Source organism: Scyliorhinus torazame, chromosome 15 (assembly GCF_047496885.1).
Source record: "Scyliorhinus torazame isolate Kashiwa2021f chromosome 15, sScyTor2.1, whole genome shotgun sequence".
NCBI lineage: Eukaryota > Metazoa > Chordata > Chondrichthyes > Carcharhiniformes > Scyliorhinidae > Scyliorhinus > Scyliorhinus torazame.
Window position 1 is genome coordinate 189,520,635 of NC_092721.1, and position 20,230 is coordinate 189,540,864.

A 20,230-nucleotide genomic window follows, 5' to 3' on the forward strand; every position below is an offset into this window, starting at 1 on the left:
CTTTTCGCCTTTGCGTCGCAACAGCATTCCGGAGACGAGAAGGGACCGGCTAGGCCGGGGACTGTGTGGAAGGTTCAGCTTTGTGGGCATCATGCCAGCTGTGTAAACCTTTGATTTCCTAGTTTAAAGCAAGACAGAGAGTTGGGTGAAAGAGGCCAGTGTCCTGTAGTTTTGGAGGATTCAGATATGGTGGGGAACTTGTTAAATGTTATGGACAGGAGGGGATTAATTTAAACAGCCCTGATTTCTCCTCCCATGCCTTCTGCCTGTCCATGAACAGAAAAGTATTTGTGATTTATTTCTGATTCCCCCCTTTAAAAGTGCTGGTGTACGTTTTTATAGAATCATAGAATTTACTGTCCAGAAAGAATCATAGAATTTACAGTGCAATTCAGCCCATCAAGTCTGCACCGGCTCTTGGAAAGAGCACCCACTTAAGACCACCCTCCACCCCATCCCCATAACCCAGTAACCTCACCTAAACTAAGGGCAATTTAGCATGGCCAATCCACCTAACCTGCACATCTTTGGATTGTGGGAGGAAACCGGAGCACCCGGAGGAAACCCACGGGGAGAACGTGCAGACTCCACCCAGACAGTGATCCAAGCCGGGAATCGAACCTGGGACCCTGGAGCTGTGAAGCAACTGCGCTCACCACTGTGCTACCGTGCAGCCCGTCAGTTTGACATGATCCAATCCTCTGTTAATAATCCCACAGCAAACTCAAGATAAGGTAAAATAAGAGGTTAGTTTATTTTGCACACACCAAACACGGGAAAGATATTTTGCAACGTCCCTTCCCTTTTGCACTCATACAATACATGAGGGATAAGGGGAAGAAAGGGCTTAGGGCAAGATAAATAAGAGTTCTCGTTTTATGTGAGTCTAAAGTCCGAAATCAGAAGTCCAATGGTGTGGTCCTTCAGAGTGTAGCAGGCTTAATGTTTCAGGGTGATCCGCCTTTCCACAAGTGACGAGTTCCATGATTGGAGAAACCGCTTACAGATGAACTAGCCTTGAAGACACAAATACAGAAGTTCAAACATTTCAGTCGTTCACAGCGTAGATAAGGGCCAGACAATTTAAAACCTGGATGTGGGTTCTTTCTACTTTACCCGTGCAATGGTAAGTGGTGGACAGAGACAAACTGCTTGCCGGGTGCCCGTCCTCTTCTGAGGTTAAGCAGTAACTGAGGATATCATTCAAAAGCTGTATAATTAAAGGATTTTGGGTAGCTCAAGTTTCATTCACGTGACAGGGTAGTTTCGGGTTGAGCTATCCTTCTAACTTGAAGCCCATTGTGTTTTGGAGCAGGTAACGGGATGGCCATTCGCACTACGTTGGAGGCTAGAAGTCACAAACAGCTGCTTTTATCCATAGCTGACTGGGGAAAACATCTCATCTGTCAATCCATTGTGTGGTCGGGGCTGTAATATTTATATCTACGATGCAAGGGGTGTTACATTTGAGGGGATGTGAGGTGTTAGCCTTTGTTCTCTTTCTAACTTCTGAGAAACCACCTGAAGCCAGCATGAGGACAGCTGAAGATATTTTATCAGCCCAACAACTGTTCATTTTGAAAACAACAAGAAAATGTGCAAACTTCCCAGTTTGATGAATATACATATAATTATATTTCTTCCTGACTTCTGTCTGGGACGGAGGACACAACAGATTTGCAAGCAATCAGATTGTAAGTTTAGTTTTTCATTGATGGGCCAGCAGTGTGCTATTCATATCCATATCCAAGTTTGCAGATGATACTGAGATTGGTGGAGTTGCAGATAGCGAGGAGGACTTTCAGAGAATACAGCAAAATATAGATAGATTGGAGAGTTGGGCAGAGAAATGGCAGATGAAGTTCAATCCAGGCAAATGCGAGGTGATGCATTTTGGAAGATCTAATTCAAGAGCGGACTATACGGTCAATGGAAGAGTCCTGGGGAAAATTGATGCACAGAGAGATCTGGGAGTTCAGGTCTATTGTACCCTGAAGGTGGCAACGCAGGTCGATAGAGTGGTCAAGAAGGCATACGGCATGCTTGCCTTCATTGGACGGGGTATTGAGTACAAGAGTCGGCAGGTCATGTTACAGTTGTATAGGACTTTGGTTAGGCCACATTTGGAATACTGCGTGCAGTTCTGGTCGCCACATTCCCAGAAGGATGTGGATGCTTTAGAGAGGGTGCAGAGGAGGTTCACCAGGATGTTACTTGGTATGGTTGCTAGCTATGAAGAAAGTCTGAGTAGATTAGGATTGTTTTCGTTGGAAAGATGGAGGTTGAGGGGGGACCTGATTGAGGTCTACAGACTTATGAGAGGTATGGACATAGTGGATAGCAACAAGCTTTTTCCAAAAGTAGGGGTGTCAATTACAAGGGGTCACGATTTCAAGGTGAGAGGGGGAAAGTTTAAGGGAGATGTGCGTGGAAAGTTTTTTACGCAGAGGCTGGTGGGTGCCTGGAACGCTTTGCCAGCGGAGGTGGTAGAGGCGGGCACGATAGCATCATTGAAGATACATCTAGACAGATATATGAACGGGTGGGGAACAGAGGGAAGTAGATCCTTGGAAAATAGAAGACAGGTTTAGATAAAGGATCTGGATCGGTGCAGGTTGGGAGGGCTGAAGGGCCTGTTCCTGTGCTGTAATTTTCTTTGTTCTTTGTGTGTTCTGATTTTGGAGGATCGTTCAATAAAATTAGTTTGAGAATTTAGTAGTCCTATACCTTTGCCAGTGCTAAATTGTTAATTCTATTCAGGTCTGAAGCTTCGTAACAGTTCACATGTTACACCTCACTTTGCTATTTAATTGCCCTGTTCTGTCACCCAGGAGGCAGTGATGGGGAGCTGAGGAGAAATTCTTTATGCTGCAAGATGTTGTGATCTGGAACGTGTTGACTGAAAGGGCAGTAGAAGCAGATTTAGTCGGACCTTTCGAAAAGGGAATTGGATAAGTAGTTGAAGGGGAAATGGTTAGAGTACAATGGGGAAAGAGCAGGGAGGGGAGTGGGATAATTGGATAGCCAGCACAAACAACCAGCAGAGGCCCTATGGGCCAAATGGCCTCTTCCTGTGCTGTATCATTTTACGACTGCAACAGTTCAAGAAGGCAGCTCGCCGCCACCGTCTCAAGCGCAATTAGGGATGGACAGCAAATGCTGGCCTAGCCAGTGAAGCCCATATCCTGTAAAGGTGAATAAAGAAAAAACAAATAATGATAATGTCATGAGAATGTCGCTTTAAGAAACGTTTGGCTGCTCATGTCAGTGAGCAGTGATGTCAGAGTGTGGGTGCAGCTGAGTTCTGGTTCTGCTTTTTAGTTTCACTTTGAGAAAAGCTTGGATGTGTCTGTCTTTTTGGTTTCGTTTTTCAGTGTGTTGCAGCTGAAGTCAGCCAAAGCAGCTGTATTGTTGAGCTCTCTTCCATGAAGGACTATCTCTTAAGCATTTGGTGAATTCAGAATTATAAATGTTTTCAGTATTGAATGTAAACCCTGATGTGCTTCTGTTTAAAGGTTTGTTAAGTCTTCTGGGTGTTAAGAGGACAGCATACAGATTACTTAGTGTTGTATTCTTTGGGTGGTGTATTTGATTTAATGGTTGCTAAGATGTTCACTGTTTGTTTTAGAAAGGTTAACTTGAGTTCATAGAATAAACATTGTTTTGTTTTTTAAAATAATTTTCCATTTTTGCTGTACCACGTCTGTAGAGTGGGCCTTGTGCTCCCCATAAAACAATTTATTAAAAGTTGTGAGGCAGGTGAACGCCATGATACACTTTGGGGTTCTCTAAACCCTGGCCCATAACAATAATCACATCTTAACAGACATGAAGATGGCTAATGGCTAATGTAAGATAAGATGTGTTTTTTAAAATGTATCTTTATCTGAACTAAGGTTTATGGGTCTCACTTGTTTCCAATCACAAGCCACATCAGATTCTAAAGTCTTAACCATATTAACACAGACAGAGAGGAGGTTCTGATTAGTCTGGGAGGCTTTAAAGTAGACAAATCTCCAGGGCCAGAAGAAATGTATCCCAGGCTGCTGAGTGAGGCAAAGGAGGAAATAGCAGGGTACTGGCAATAATTTTCAATTCCTCTCTGGCCACAGGAGAGCTGCTGGAGGATTGGAGGATAGCCAATGCGGTACCAATGTTCAAGAAGGGATAAACCAGGAAGTTACAGGCCAGCCAGTCTAACATCAGTGATGGGAAACTATTGGAGGCAATTCTGACAGACAGAATTAATCTGTATTTGGAGAGGCAGGGATTAATCGAGAACAATCAGCATTGTTTTGTTAAGGGGAGATCATGTCTGACCGACTTGGTTAAATGTTTTGAAGAGGGGACCAGGTGTGTAGATGAGGAAAATGCATTTGATGTGGTCTACTTGGACTTCAGCAAGACTTTTGTTAAGGTCCCACTTGGGAGACTGATAGCGAAGGTAGAAGCTCATGGGATCCAAGGAAATTTGGAAAATTGGATCCAGAATTGGCTGAGTTATCGGAAGCAGAGGGTGATGGTCGAGGGGTGTTTTTCTAGCCTGTGTTCAGCGGGGTCCTGCAGTGTTGGGACCCTTGCTGTTTGTGGTTAATATAAATGATTTAGATATGATTAGAGGAGGGTTGATCAGTAAATTTGCGGATGATACGAAAATTAACGGGGTGATGAACAGTGAGGAGGATAGCCTTAGATTACAGGTGACTGGCTGGTCAGATGGGCTGATCAGTGACAAATGGAATTCAATCTGGATAAGTGTGAGGTTGATGCACTTGGGCAGGGCAAACAAGGCATGTGGAATACATGATGGACGGTAGGACCCTGGAAAACACCAAGGATCAGAGGGCTCCTGGTGTGCATGTACACCGGTCCCTTAAGGTAGCAGAGAAGGTGGATACAGTGGTTAAGAAGGCATATGGTATACTTGGTGGAGGGATCAATGACCAGGGGGCATAGATTTAAGGTAGGGGGCAGGACGTTTAGAGGGGATGTGAGGAAAAACATTTTTACCCAGAGGGTGGTGGGAGTTTGAAACTCGCTGCCTGAAAGGGTGGTGGAGGCAGAGACCCTCATAACATTTATGAAATATTTAGATGTGCACTTGTGATGCCAAGGCATACATGGGAAAATTGGAGTAAAATAGTTAGGTTGTATTTTTTTACTGCCGCAGATGTCATGGGCTGATGGTCCTTTACTGAACTGTAGACCTCTATGACAAGAAAGAACACTTTAAATGATGATATCAGAAAGTTTATTAACCATTAAAAAGGTAACAAGTCAGAAAGATAAAAAGCAAAGTGTCAATTATCAGTAATTAGCAGTAATTAACAGCAGGAGGCGAAAGCTTAACTTTAACAATTCAACAGACTTCTAAGCACCTTTCTCAGACCAGATCGTGAAGTGTTGACTCTGTGGAAACATCGATAGCACCTCTCAGCACCTCTCGTAAACATTCCTCTCTTCACACCTCCCTTCTTCTCTGCCTCTATGTCTCGTAAACATCTCTCTCTCTCTTCCTCTCACTACCCACATCTTTCTCTTGACATCGCTCTGCACATCTCTCTCTGCCTTTCTCTTTCCTTCTCTGCCTGTCCTGACAGAAAATGTCTTCTCGGAAGCCTTCTTTAATACCGTAAAATGTTGAAAGCCCACCTTAGTCAATTGGAAAAATAGCCAATTGGTCTAAAATTTGTCAATAATGAAATAAGAATTAGCCCATTGATTTTTAGATAATTACACAGGTTGCCTCAGTTTTAAGACAATGCTTCTTCTCAAACTATCTGGAGGTAGGCTTGAGTATCGAGCAATATTTGGCTAACATAGCTGTCTGTCATTTGGAGTTGAGGCCCATTAGACAAGGGCCTATTCAGTCCTCGTCAAGGTTAAATTTCATGTTATCTCTTTATCTGTGGCCTGAGCAACTCACATTACTCTTTTCTCTCAAAGCCCTTTAAAAGCTTGTACTAATAATCAAGTGTTAATAATATGCTTATAATAATAATATTAATAATCTTTATTGTCAGAAGTAGGCTTACATTAACACTGCAATGAAGTTACTGTGAAATTCCCAAGTCGCCATATTCCGGCGCCTCTTCAGGTACACAGAGGGAGAATTCAGAATGTCCAATTCACCTAACAAACACATCTTTTGGGACTTGTTACATGAATACATACATGAATAAATACATGAATAGGATGGGAATAGAGGGTAAAGGATCCCGGAAGTGTAGAACATTTTAGTTTAGACGGGCAGCATGGTAGGCGCAGGCTTGGAGGGCCGAAGGGCCTGTTCCTGTGCTGTACTTTTCTTTGTTCTTTGCTCTTGTGGGAGGAAACCGTGGAGCACCCGGAGGAAACCTACACAGACACAGGGAGAACGTGCAGACTCCGCACAGAAAGTGACCCAAGCCGGGAATCGAACCTCGGACTCTGGCGCTGTGAAGAAACAGTGCTACCCATTATGCTACCGTGACAGCCGGCAATTGCAAAAGTCATAAACAGTGGTATTCCAAATTACATTTCCAACCTTCCTAACATATCCATTAAGGAAGGAATTATTCTTTAATTGTCTCACATTTAACTTCATCCACTTAACTAATTTGGCTGGTTTTCAAAAATGCAGGTTTATTTTTTATTAAAATGGCTTCCATCAACTTTAGCAGAAAATGCTTAAGAATCTATTCAAACTCGAAATGATAATCACACTAAAACTAGTGATTTTCAAACTACCAACACTATATGGTTAGACCATGACTTGTCTCAAAAATGTTTTTGGGTTACATAATATGCATCAATTATCAGAGCAACAGACGAGCTTATTGTAGGCACAGAGTGGATGGCCGTTTTGTAGATTGTGCTGACATGACATCGGGAGGGCATAAAGGATTAGACAATCTCTATGAGGACGCGCCCCTCGTCTGCAATGATTAAAAACAAGTAACACAACGGTGTGGTGAGTGCTAAGCAATAATTCGCTCCATGACTCCGGTTTATCAGGTGTGAATGGTTCTAAACCTCAAGAGGTGTTGTCACTTTGCAAGGCTCAATCTACCGTGGGATCTGCATCGTTTCAATGAATGATTTCTGTGGGTTTATTAGGGTGCGTAAATAACTGCATTGTTTTTTCATTGTCCTTGTGCTTTTGGTGAGGCTCTTCATCAAAGAATTTACAGTGCAGAAGGAGGCCATTCGGCCCAGCGAGTCTGCACCGACTCTTGGAAAGAGCACCCAACCCAAGGCCAACACCTCCACCCTATCCCCATAACCCAGTAACCCCACCCAATACTAAGGGCAATTTTGGACACTAAGGGCAATTTATCATGGTCAATCCACCTAACCTGCACATCTTTGGACTGTGGGAGGAAACCGGAGCACCCGGAGGAAACCCACGCACACACGGGGAGGATATGCAGACTCCGCACAGACAGAGACCCAAGCCGGAATCGAACCTGGGACCCTGGAGCTGTGAAGCAATTGTGCTATCCACAATGCTACCGTGCTTCGCCGGACGGTTTGTGCTGCCGTTGGCGTTGCGCGTTCACCTCCGCTTCGGCCGTTCGTCCCGTCTTTCACCCGTATTTTCCTTGCTCTCTGTTACTGCATTTGGCAAGTTTGTTGTCGTTTCCCGTGCCCTCCTTCCGGTTATCATTCCCGTGCCTGCCCCCCCTCTCTGGTTCCCCTCTATTGTCCCCTGTCTCCTCCCTCTTCCCTTTTCTTCCCCTCCTTCTGCCCCCCGCCCGCCCCTCCCCCCTCCCCTTCTCCTGTGGTTCACCTTTCTTTTCTCTTAGGTTTAGCTTCCCCCCCCCACCCTCCATCTCATGCCTTGGCTAATTTCCCCTGATTCTTGGCTACCTGACTATTCTTCTGCTTGTTCGTTGGCCACAAACAGGTCCCGGAACAATTGGGTGAATGGCTCCCACGTTCTGTGGAAGCCGCCGTCTGACCCTCGGATGGCGAATTTGATTTTCTCCATTTGGAGAGATTCCGAGAAGTCGGACAGCCAGTCTGCAGCTTTGGGTGGTGCTGCTGAGCGCCAGCCGAGCAGGATTCTACGGCGGGCGATCAGGGAGGCAAAGGCAAGAGCGTCTGCCATCCTCCCCAGGAATAGATCTGGCTGGTCTGATACCCGAAGACCGTCACTTTCGGGAATAAGAACTAGGAGCAGGAGTAGGCCACCTGGCCCCTCGAGCCTGCTCCACCATTCAATGAGATCATGGCTGGTCTTTTGTGGACTCAGCTCCACTTTCCGGCCCGAACACCAAAACCCTTAATCCCTTTATTCGTCAAAAAACTATCTATCATTATCTTAAAAACATTTAATGAAGGAGCCTCTACTGCTTCACTGGGCAAGGAATTCCATAGATTCACAACCCTTTGGGTGAAGAAGTTCCTCCTAAACTCAGTCCTAAATCTACTTCCCCTTATTTTGAGGCTATGCCCCCTAATTCTGCTTTCACCCGCCAGTGGAAACAACCTGCCCGCATCTATCCTATCTATTCCCTTCATAATTTTATATTTTCTATAAGATCCCCCCTCATCCTTCTAAATTCCAACAAGTACAGTCCCAGTCTACTCAACCTCTCCTCGTAATCCAACCCCTTCAGCTCTCGGATCAACCTAGTGAATCTCCTCTGCACACCCTCCAGCGCCAGTACGTCCTTTCACAAGTAAGGAGACCAAAACTGAACACAATACTCCAGGCGTGGCTTCACTAACACCTCATACAATTGCAGCATAACCTCCCTAGTCTTAAACTCCATCCCTCTAGCAATGAAGGACAAAATTCCATTTGCCTTCTTAATCACCTGTTGCACCTGAAAACCAACTTTTTGCAGCTCATGCACTAGCACACCCAGGTCTCTCTGCACAGCAACATGTTTTAATATTTTATCATTTAAATAATAATCCCTTTTGCTGTTATTCCTACCAAAATGGATAACCTCACATTTGTCAACATTGTATTCCATCTGCCAGACCCTAGCCCATTCACTTAACATATCCAAATCCCTCTGCAGACTTCCAGTATCCTCTGCACTTTTTGCTTTACCACTCATCTTAGTGTCGTCTGCAGACTTGGACACATTGCCCTTGGTCCCCAACACCAAATCATCTAGATTGGTGGAGTTGTGGATAGTGAGGAGGGCTGTTGTCGGCTGCAAAGAGACATAGATAGGATACAGAGCTGGGCTGAGAAGTGGCAGATGGGGTTTAACCCTGAAAAATGTGAGGTTGTCCATTTTGGAAGGACAAATATGAATGCGGAATACAGGGTTAACGGTAGAGTTCTTGGCAATGTGGAGGAGCAGAGAGATCTTGGGGTCTATGTTCATACATCTTTGAAAGGTGCCACTCAAGTGTATAGAGCTGTGAAGAAGGCCTATGGTGTGCTAGCGTTCATTAACAGAGGGATTGAATTTAAGAGCCGTGAGGTGATGATGCAGCTGTACAAAACTTTGGTAAGGCCACATTTGGAGTACTGTGTACAGTTCTGGTCGCCTCAGTTTAGGAAGGATGTGGAAGCTTTGGAAAAGGTGCAAAGGAGATTGACCAGGATGTTGCCTGGATTGGAGAGGTGGTCTTACGAGGAAAGGTTGAGGGTGTTAGGCCTTTTCTCATTAGAATGGAGAAGGATGAGGGGCAACTTGATAAAGGTTTATAAGACGATCAGGGGAATAGATAGAGTAGACAGTAAGAGTCTTTTTCCCCGGGTGAAACAAACCATTACAAGGGGACATAAATTTAAGGTGAATGGTGGAAGATATAGGGGGGATGTCAGAGGTAGGTTCTTTACCCAGAGAGTAGTGGGGGCATGGAATGCACTGCCTGTGGAAGTAGTTGAGTCGGAAACATTAGGGACCTTCAAGCAGCTATTGGATAGGTACATGGATTACGGTAAAATGATCTGGGGCGAGATTATCCGACCCCCCGCCGGGTCGGAGAATTGCCGGGGGCTGGCGTGAATCCCGCCCCCGCCGGTTGCCGAAGTCTCCGGCACCGGAGATTCGGCGGGGGCGGGAATCGCGCCGCGCCGGTTAGCGGGCCCCCTTGCGCGATTCTCCGGCCCGGATGGGCCGAAGTCCCGCCGCTAAAATGCCTGTCCCGCCGGCGTAGATTAAACACCTACCTTACCAGCGGGACAAGTCGGCGCGGGCGGACTCCGGGGTGCTGGGGGGGGGGGGGCGCGGGGCGATCTGGCCCCGGGGGTGCCCCCACGGTGGCCTGGCCCGCGATCGGGGCCCACCGATGTCTTCCTCTCATTTTTTTCTTGCTGTGTCCAGAATGGTGTCGGCCCTTTCTACCAGTCACTCATATATTTCGCTACAGTTCCCTTTATCTAGGATGCTTGTGTCCAGTAACTCTTCCAGTAATGTCTGTCGTGGCGGTTGTGGGTACGTCCTTGTCTCCTTTCGCAGGAAGTTTTTGAGTTGCAGGTACCTTAGTTCGTTCCCCCTGGCTAGCTAGAATTTCTCCGTCAGTTCGTCCAGTGTTGCGATCCTGCCATCCGTATATAGGTCCATAACTGTCAGTGTCCTTTCGTCCTGTCCCCACTTTTTGAAGGTGGCATCAGTCAGCGCTGGTGTGAACCTGTGGTTGTTGCAGATGGGAGCTTTGCCCAACATTTTGGTCAGGCCAAATTGCTGCCGTAGTTGGTTCCAGGACTGGAAGGTGGCTATCACCACCAGGCTGCTGAAGTGTTTTTTGGGTGGGGATGGGAGTGCTGCCGTGGCAAGGGCCCAGAGGGAGGTCCCCTTGCAGGAGGCCTCCTCCGCGCGCACCCACTCGGCTTCTGGCTTCATGATCCATCCCCATATTCGCTCAGCTGTCGCCGCCTAGTGGTAGAATTGGAGGTGTGGGAGGGCTAGGCCTCCCCTGGATTTTGTTTTTTGTTGGACCTTCTTTGGGATCCTAGCATTCTCCCCCCCACCCCCCCCCCCCACCCCAATACGAACGCCATGATTAGTTTGTCTCGTGCTTTGAAAAGGGCCTTGGCGATGTAGATCAGGATAGACCTAAGTAGGGAGAGGTACCTGGGCAGTACGTTCATTTTGATCGTCTGGACTCTCCCTGCGAGGGAGAGTCGGAGTCTGTTCCATCTTTGCAGATGCTTTTTTACTTCCTCTGTCAGACTCTGTCATGGGCTATTTGGATCCCCAGTTGGCGGAATTTGTGTCGGGCTTGTTTTCCGGCAGTCCCATTCGTGCTGCCCCCCCCCTCTTCCCGCCCCCCCCCCCCCCCCCCCCCCCCCCCCCCGCCTTCCCCTCCCGCCACCCCTACTTGTGGGTGTACCGGGAAGATCTCGCTTTTGCTCATGTTGAGTTTGCAGCCCAAGAAGGCGCCAAACTCTTTCAGGAGCGCGATGATTCCGTCCATGCTGCTTTGTGGGTCCGAAATGTAGAGGAGCAGGTCATCTGCATAGAGTGACACTCTGTCACCTCTGCCTCCCCTTCGGATCCCCCTCCAGCTTTTTGCTGCTCTGAGAGCAATTGCTAATGGCTCAATCGCTGGAGCGAACAGCAGTGGGGACAGTGGGCATCCTTGTCTGGTGCCCCTGTGCAGCTGGAAGTATCGGGAGTTGGTGTTGTTGATCCGTACGCTCGCCATGGGAGCGTTGTATAGGAGCTTTACCCAGGAGGTGAATCCTGTTCCAAGCCCGAACCGCTCTAGTACCTCTGTGAGGTATTTCCATTCGACCCTGTCGAAGGCCTTTTCTGAGCCTTCTTCAATGATAAGGGTGCAGCCAGCTGTGTCCCAGCCCGTCCCCTGCTTGTGCCCGAATGGCTGAGTTTGGAGTTTCCTGATGAGGGGTCAGAATCCGAGAGGGAGGCTTTTAAACCCCCAAACCTCAACCTTGATTTGCATAACGCTTGTTTTCTTTCCTACTCCTTTCAACCATTGGAGATTTCTGAGCTAGAGGCAAGTGTACCTAGGTTTCTCAATTAATAAACAGTGATCAAAATACATGTCCTTTGGGACAAAAAGGTTTGATAAATATGGTACAGAGGAGTTGGGCCTATTGCTGGGCCCCTGTTGCCGTGGGAGACGTCACAGTGAAATTAGTAGTGCACTAATACATGTGCAGGTGATCATAGAATAGAATCACTACAGTGCAGAAGGAGGTGTTCGGCCTTTCGAGTGTGCACCGATCCTCTGAAAGAGCAACCTACCTCGGCCCGCTCCCCCGTCTTATCCCTGTAACAGAACCTAACCTTTGGACACAAAGGGGCAACTTAGCATGGCCGATCCACCTAACCCGCACATCTTTGGACTGTGGGAGGGAACGGGAGCACCATGAGAAAATCCACACCGTAACCCAAGGTCGAAACCGAACCGGGTTCCCCGGTGCTGTGAGGCAGGGGGGCTAACCATTCTGCCACTGGGCCACCCCCCCCCTTGGTCTGCGATGGATGATCTTAAAATAAACAAGAGCTCTGTTAAAATATCAGATATGGGAGGGGGTGGGGGGACCACGTGATGCGGGCGTGGGAATAGCAGCCTTTCCGCTGGTTCTGGCGCTACTTGCATCATTTATCCTGATTGCAACACAGATTTGCCTAATCCGTGATCTATCCTTATGTACGGTAGCTGTGCTGCGTTCTAGTCATGCATCATCTTTTCATATTCAGTGTATTAATCCTGGAAGATTCAAGTGGCCCCATTGCTGATGGGTGGGTGGTGGATACAGGTTTTCAGAGGTGGGCTTGAAATGCACAAGGGACATTTGACTCCTTTTGCGTTTGTAGCACAATCAATCACTCATGAGACGAGATGAGAAGGAGTCAAACGATAGCTTTATTACGCAGACTTGTTCCTCAGCAGCACAGTTACAGAATGCGGCTGCTGGGAGAACCCGGGCTCTTATACTCCGCGTTACTGGGTGGAGCCAGTAGGCGGCTGATCCAATCGGGACCCAGCGTCTATCCACCAATAGCCTCTCGGCATCACAGGGTACCGTAATACCCCTAATACATACCAGGGGGTTGGATAGGGTGGACAGTGAGAGCCTTCTCCCGCGGATGGAAATGGCTGGCACGAGGGGACATAACTTTAAACTGAGGGGTAATAGATATAGGACAGAGGTCAGAGGTAGGTTCTTTACGCAAAGAGTAGTGAGGCCGTGGAATGCCCTACCTGCTACAGTAGTGAACTCGCCAACATTGAGGGCATTTAAAAGTTTATTGGATAAACATATGGATGATAATGGCATAGTGTAGGTTAGATGGCTTTTGTTTCGGTGCAACATCGTGGGCCGAAGGGCCTGTACTGCGCTGTATTGTTCTATGTTCTATGTTCTATACCACCACATTCACCCCTTGTTAAGAACCAGGCGGGGGTAGTGGGCTGTATGGTGGTAGGGGTTTACAGAGTCGGTACTTAGGATGCCGCTAACATGGCGGCTATGCTCTGATATCAACTACCAGTACTATTTACAATGCCACTTTTACTGGGCAACTGAATTATTTACAGATGCATTTCTTGCTTTGTTAAACGGATTCGATGAGTCGAATGGGTGCCCTGGTCGTCCTCGCCGATCATCTCAGCCCCGGTCGTGATGCAGGTGCTGGTTCGGGCACCTGCATCACCACCGTCTCTGGGAGCGTAGCGATGCCTCTTCCTGCTTCACTACCCCTAGGCGAGGCCGGGGGAAGGACCGATCCATCTTGGGAAGGGGGCGGCTGTGGGGTGCGCCAGTGGGAGGGAGGGGGTGATTGGTGTTGGGGGTGTGTGTGTAGCTCCGGCGGGTGCCAGGTCCCGCAGGGAGACCGTATCCTGTCGGCCGTCGGGGCATGCCACATAGGCGTATTGCGGGTTCGCGTGGAGGAGATGAACCCTCTCGACCAACGGGTCCGATTTGTGCGTCCGCACATGCTTTAGGAGCAGGATGGGTCCTGGGGATGCCAGCCAGGTCGGAAGTGACATTCCGGAGGAGGACTTCCTAGGGAAACAAGGGGGCGTTCGTGAGGTGTTTGATTCGTTGTTGTACACAGCAGGGACCGGATGGAGTGGAGGGCGTCCGGGAGGACTTCATGCCAGCGGGAAACTGGGAGACTTCTGGACCATAGGGCCAGCAGGACGGTCTTCCAGACCGTTCCGTTCTCCCTCTATAGCTGACCGTTCCCCCGGGGTTTGTAACTGGTCGTCCTGCTCGAGGTAATGCCTTTGCTGAGCAGGAATTGACACAGTTCGTCGCTCATGAAGGAGGACCCCCTATCGCTATGTATGTAGGCGGGGAAACCGAACAGTGTAAAGATGGTGCCGAGGGCTCTAATGACCATGGCCGCGGTCATGTCGGGGCAGGGGATGGCGAAAGGGAACTGGGAGAATTCGTCAATCATGTTCAGGAAGTACGTGTTGCGGTCGGTGGAGGGGAGGGGGCCTTTGAAGTCCAGACTGAGGCGCTCAAAGGGACGGGAAGCCTTTATCAGGTGCGTTTTATCTGGCCTGTAGAAATGCGGCTTACACTCTGCGCAGATTTGGCAGTTCCTGGTGGCTGTCCTGACCTCCTCGATGGAGTAGGGCAGGTTGCGGATCTTTATGAAGTGATAGAACCGAGTGACCCCCTGGTGGCAGAGGTCCTCGTGGAGGGTACAGAGATGGTCCACTTCTGCGTTGGCACATGTGCCGTGGGATAGGGCATCGGAAGGATCGTTCAGCTTTCCGGGACGATACAAGATCTCATAGTTATAGGTGGAGAGTTCGATCCTCCACCGCAAGATCTTGTCGTTCTTGATCTTGCCCCGCTGTGCATTATCGAACATGAAGGCAACCGACCGTTGGTCAGTGAGGAGGGTGAATCTCCTGCTGGCCAGGTAATGCCTCCAATGCCGCACAGCTTCCACTATGGCTTGGGCCTCCTTTTCCACTGAGGAGTGGCGGATTTCTGAAGCGTGGAGGATGTGTGATAAAGAGGCCACAGGTCTGCCCGCTTGGTTGAGGGTGGCCGCCAGAGCTACGTCGGACGCGTCGCTCTCGACTTGGAAGGCAGCGTTTCAGGGCCTTGGAGCAGTGAGGGAGGGGGAACTCCATGAGGGGGCGCATGCGTTCAGAGTCTGGGCCTATAACTCCATTTCGCACTACGTAGCCGAGGATGGCTAGACGGTCGGTGCTAAACACGCATTTCTCCCTGTTGTATGTGAGATTCAGGGTGTTTGCGGTCTGGAGGAATTTTCGGAGGTTGGCGTCGTGGTCCTGCTAGTCGTGGCCGCAGATGGTGACGTTATCGAGGTACAGAAACGTGGCCCGCAAACCATACCGGTCAACCATTCGGTCCATCTCCCGTTGGAAGACCGAGACCCCGTTAGTGACGCCGAATGGAACCCTTAAAAAGTGATAGAGCCGCCCATCTGCTTCAAAAGCAGTGTATTTGTGGTCGCTCGGGCGGATGGGGAGCTGGTGATAGGCGGACTTAAGGTCCACCGTGGAAAAGACCTTGTACTGTGCAATCCGATTGACCATGTCGGATATGCGGGGGAGAGGGAACGCATCCAGCTGCGTGTACCTATTGATGGTTTGACTATTGTCTATGACCATCCTCTGCTTCTCCCCGGTCTTTACTACTACCACCTGAGCTCTCCAGGGACTATTGCTGGCCTGGATTATGCCTTCCCTCAGCAGCCGCTGGACTTCTGACCGGATAAAGGTTCGGTCTTGGGTACTGTACCGTCTGCTCCTAGTGGTGACTGGTTTGCAATCCGGGGTGAGGTTCGCAAACAGCGAAGGCGGGTCGACCTTGAGGGTCGGGAGGCTGCAGATAGTGAGTGGGGGTATAGGGCCGCCGAATTTAAACGTTAAACTCTGGAGGTTGCTCTAAAGATCCAACCCCAGGAGTGTGGCAGCGCAGAGGTGGGGGAGGACGTAAAGCCGGTAGTTCTTGAACTCCCTCCCCTGCACCGTGAGGTTCGCGATGCAGAACTCTTTGATCTCTACAGAATGGGACCCTGCCGGCAGAAACATTTTTTGATTACTCGGGTGGATCGGAAGGGAACAGCGTCTTACCGTATCGGGATGTATAAAACTCTCCGTGCTCCCAGAGTCGATCAGGCTGGGCGTTTCGTACCCGTTTATGAATACCGTCGTTGTTGCCGTTTGGAGCGTTCGGGGCAGCGACTGGTCCAGGGTCACCGAAGCCAGTCGCTGTTGCTGCTTCGGGGCGTTTTCTTCAGGCCCCATGGGGCCGTCCATCCCGGGGTCCTTAGCAGTCAGCCAAGATGGCGGCTTCCACAGGTCGCACACAGTCGGGGGTGGACAAGATGGTGCCGCCCATTGATCACACGTAGCCGGAGGAGCACAAAATGGAGGAGGAGCCCATCCCTCCCACATGGAGTCCGAGACCCAAGATGGCGGCGCCCGATGGCCGCACATGGATCGTTGGGGGGGTTGAGGTTGGGGTCCTGATTCTCCCCCGGAGATTGCGGCGACCGCCCGGGCCTGGCAACCTGCTACAAAGTGCCCCTTTTTGCCGCACCCTTTACAGAAGGCTGAGCGGGCCGGGCAGCACAGTCGGGGTTGTTCCGCTTGCCCACAAAAGTAGCAGCGGGGCCCACCCGGGTGATCTGGCGCTCTGGCAGCACAGACCTGCTGGGGAGCGGGGGGTGCAGGGGGTTCAGTCGCGGCGTGGGTCCACGGTGCCCAAGGGGCTGCTGCGCGGTCGGGGCGTAGGCACGGGCATTCTGCGATGCCACATCGAACGAGGCCGCGAGGGCCCGTGCCTCCTTGAGGCCTAGTGAGTCTCTTTCCAGCAATCGCTGGCGAATTTGGGACGAAAGCCTACCTGCCACGAAAGCATCACGAACCAGTAGCTCCGTGTGTTTGTTAGCCGAAACTGATGGGCAGTTGCAGTTTCTCCCCAGTATTAACAGCGCACTATAGAATTCATCCAGCGATTCCCCGGGGATTTGCCGTCTCGTCGTGAGCTGGTGGCGTGCGTAGACCTGGTTGACGGGCCGAACGTAGATTCCTATCAGCATGGCGAGCGCCGCCTGGAAATCGTCCGCGTCCTCTATGAGAGTGTAGATTTCCGGGCTCACTCTGGAATGCAAGACCTGCATTTTCTGGTCTTCTGTAGGTATGCCGGGGCCGTTCGGAGGTATCCCTGAAAACACGCGAACCAATGTTTAAAAGTGTCCGCTGAGTTTGCCGCATGGGGGCTGATTCGCAGACACTCAGGAATGATTCGGAGCTCCATGTCCTTTAAAGTCTGCGTAATAAATTGTAGCACAATCAATCACTCACGAGGCGAGATGAGAAGGAGTCAAACGATGGCTTTATTACGCAGACTTATTCCCCAGCAACACAGTTACAGAATGCGGCTGCTGGGAGAACCCGGGCTCTTATACTCCGCCTTACTGGCTGGAGCCAGTAGGTAACTGATCTAATCAGGACCCAACGTCTATCCACCAATAGCCTCTCGGCATCACTGGGTACCTTAATACCCCTAACACACCACAGCGTTCCCTTGGCGGCTCCCTTCCTCTCCTCCTCTTTGAGGAGGATGTTTCTGATTGGTAATGGCAGTATGACTGTAGGGTTGGTCCTTTGGTTGAGGAATATCTTTTCAGAGCTCTTGGGGTCGCGATTTCTTTACATTCTTCTTATATTGGGGTTCTGCTTCCTTTTTACTTTTCTTGATTGCGATATTTGTAAAAAAAATTGAAAAATCGAACAAAAATATATATTTTAAAATATATCAGATATGAGCCAGTTAAGTGTTCATACAATAATATTTACTAACGTTAGGTCAATGTGAGTATAAAAACAGGAAACCTTCTGCTCATGATGTTTAATGTGTTGGCCCAAGCCAGGCCCGTTTCTTTTGGAGCTTGAAATGTTCTGGTCCTATGATCACCGACCCCCCCAAAACCCCCCCACTCCTTCACCCCCGATGTCACTTCTCTCCTCTGATTCTGGTCCCGTTATGCTTCACGTTCTTCTTGGATTTATTTGAAATGTTCGCTTTCATGCTTGATCTTTGCCAGCAGAAACTTGACCAGGTTACAGCCCAGGTGGGGCGGGGGGGAGAGAAGTGTGAAACTGTGGTGAAGGCAAAAGTCCCCTCAAACGCAGTGACATTCTGTGTCCTGTCCTGCATCATAAGAGCACCAGTCAAACACACTTCAGCCCACGTTCCATTTTCCAAAACCGCCTGACATTACTCAGCCAGCTTATGGCCTTGCGGCTAAATGGAGCTCTCTGAGCCCTCCGCTGAATTTTTTGAGGGGGCGGTCTTCAATTATGAGTCATTAATTGGCTGGGCATCAACACAGCTGCAGCCTGGGTTCTCTGCAAGGCTCCACTTTTTGCTGATTTGCTGCACAAAGGCCCTGGCCGGAACAGAAATGGTTGAGAAGTTCCCAATGTTGGCGTGGCAGGTTGAAGTTGTGGGATCTGTGATGAGGATGTGTGGTTTTTAGTGGTAGTGTGTTGGCCAGGATTTTCTGGCCTCTCCCGCTGGCAGGGTCTTCCTGTCCCGCTGGAGTCTCTGTCTAAGTGGCTCACTGTATCCGACATCCGACAGGCCTTGCTCCGGCGCGAATTAGTAATGGACTCCACAAACAGATACCAGGCGTGATGGTCATGCTGGGGGGCTCGGAGGCCATTGGAACCCCCAGGCGGTCACGAACAGGGCAGGCAGTGCCAACCTGTCATCTGGGAGGTATCAACATGGCACCTTGGCAGTGCCAACTTGGTACTTTAGGGTTGTCAGGTTGGCACTGTCATGGTACCGGGGCAGTGCCTGGGTGTCAGGTTGGCAGAGCCAAGGGGCGGTGCCATGCCCATGAAGAGGGGTATTAAGGGAGGGGTTATGAAGGATGGAAGTTGAATGGGGTGCCTGAAGGGGGGCTTAAAGGTAGGGGCCCTCTGCAATCTCATAGTGGGGTATGTTCACTTGGGGGGAGGGGGCAATGCCCCAATGCTCAAGGATGGATGGGTGTAGGGCTGGGTCAGCCTCATGTCTGGGTGGTGCGGACTTTTAGTGATGGGAGGGATATTGCCCCTCCAGGGTTGAAGAGTTCAGGTGTTACCCATGACTGTGGGTGCCACGATGTCTGTGGGTGGAGGGTGGGGGGGACTCTCAAGCTTACTTTGAGATATGGGCACCTTTTCACAATGACACCCGGTTCTCTGAGGAGCTGGTCTTGCCGGCGACGTTAGTTTTCCCCTGTAGAAAAAAATTCGAAGTGTGGTATTTTCCAGAGAGAAACTCCCCCAGCTCCAAAGAAATTGGCACGATCTTCGCAAAAGGATACTAAGTCCCCGAACGAGCGCGTTTAGCCACATGTTTCCCGGCACTCGCAGTGCCGAGGAACACAAGCCTATTCAATGTCACTCGTGTTGAATCAGGGGCCTGAGCAGGGAACGCGTGGCTGAGGCCGCACAGAGCCCCGTGGATGACAATGGGGAGCTCCGCTCATCGGAACTCCCGGTTGTAGTGGGAGATGGGGGACCCCATTTAAAAATGGCGTCCCAATCTCCGAGGCCCACAAAAAAAACCTCGACCTTCCTCCCCCCAGCCCGAACACAACACAGGAGGGTCCCCTGTCTCACCCCCCAACACCAGGCAACCCCAACCCAATCGCGCGTATGCAAAAAATGCCAGCTTGGCACCTTGGCAGTGCCAGGGCACCACCCTGCCCAAAAGGCATGCAGCTGGGGTCCTCCCCACGAATGCCTTTCTGTCTGGTACCGTTTGTGGGGACCAGTACAAACGGCGCTCGCCCAAGGTCCCCGAGGGTTCCCAAAGCCTCAGGTACCTTGGTAATCTGCACATTAGAGTAAGGCTTACTGGCCTGCTCCAATATGCAGATTTGCCAAAAGCTGATCCCACTCATTGTGGGCGGGATACGCCTTGCAAAGTATTGCGAGTTTGCGTTGAATCTCGCGAGGCGTTGCGAGCTGGGTAGATCCCGGGGTTCGGATCTCCCAGCTTTCAACGGCTGCTCTCCACCCCAGTGAGCTTCTCTTCCATGGCAGCGTGGCCGGAAGATCACGCCCAATGTCTAGCGTGGGTGAATTCCGGTCTGGATTGCACCTAAATACCTGGCAGGAATCACCCTGCCAAACCCACCCAAAATGACACTGAATCATTTTTGGGGAAAATTGTGCCCTTTATATTGTTAAAGGTAAGATTCCTGATAAGCGGGGTGGAGGTGGGGGGTCTGAAAGGTTATCAGGGGCAGGCAGGAGTGTGTGGTTGAGGTTGCAATCAGATCAGCCATGATCTTACTGAATAGCG

The 20,230-nt window shown here is 49.9% G+C and overlaps 1 protein-coding gene across 1 annotated transcript in view; it reads right to left on the bottom strand.

Moving 5' to 3' along the window:
- Positions 1-730: 730 nt before the first annotated feature.
- Positions 731-20,230, bottom strand: part of LOC140392078 (S-geranylgeranyl-glutathione receptor P2RY8-like) — an 87,278-nt gene continuing 67,778 nt past the window's right edge. The window contains exon 3 of the transcript XR_011935239.1: positions 731-1,016. The gene's annotated coding sequence lies outside the window, so the exon portion shown is untranslated. The remainder of the gene's footprint in view (positions 1,017-20,230) is intronic.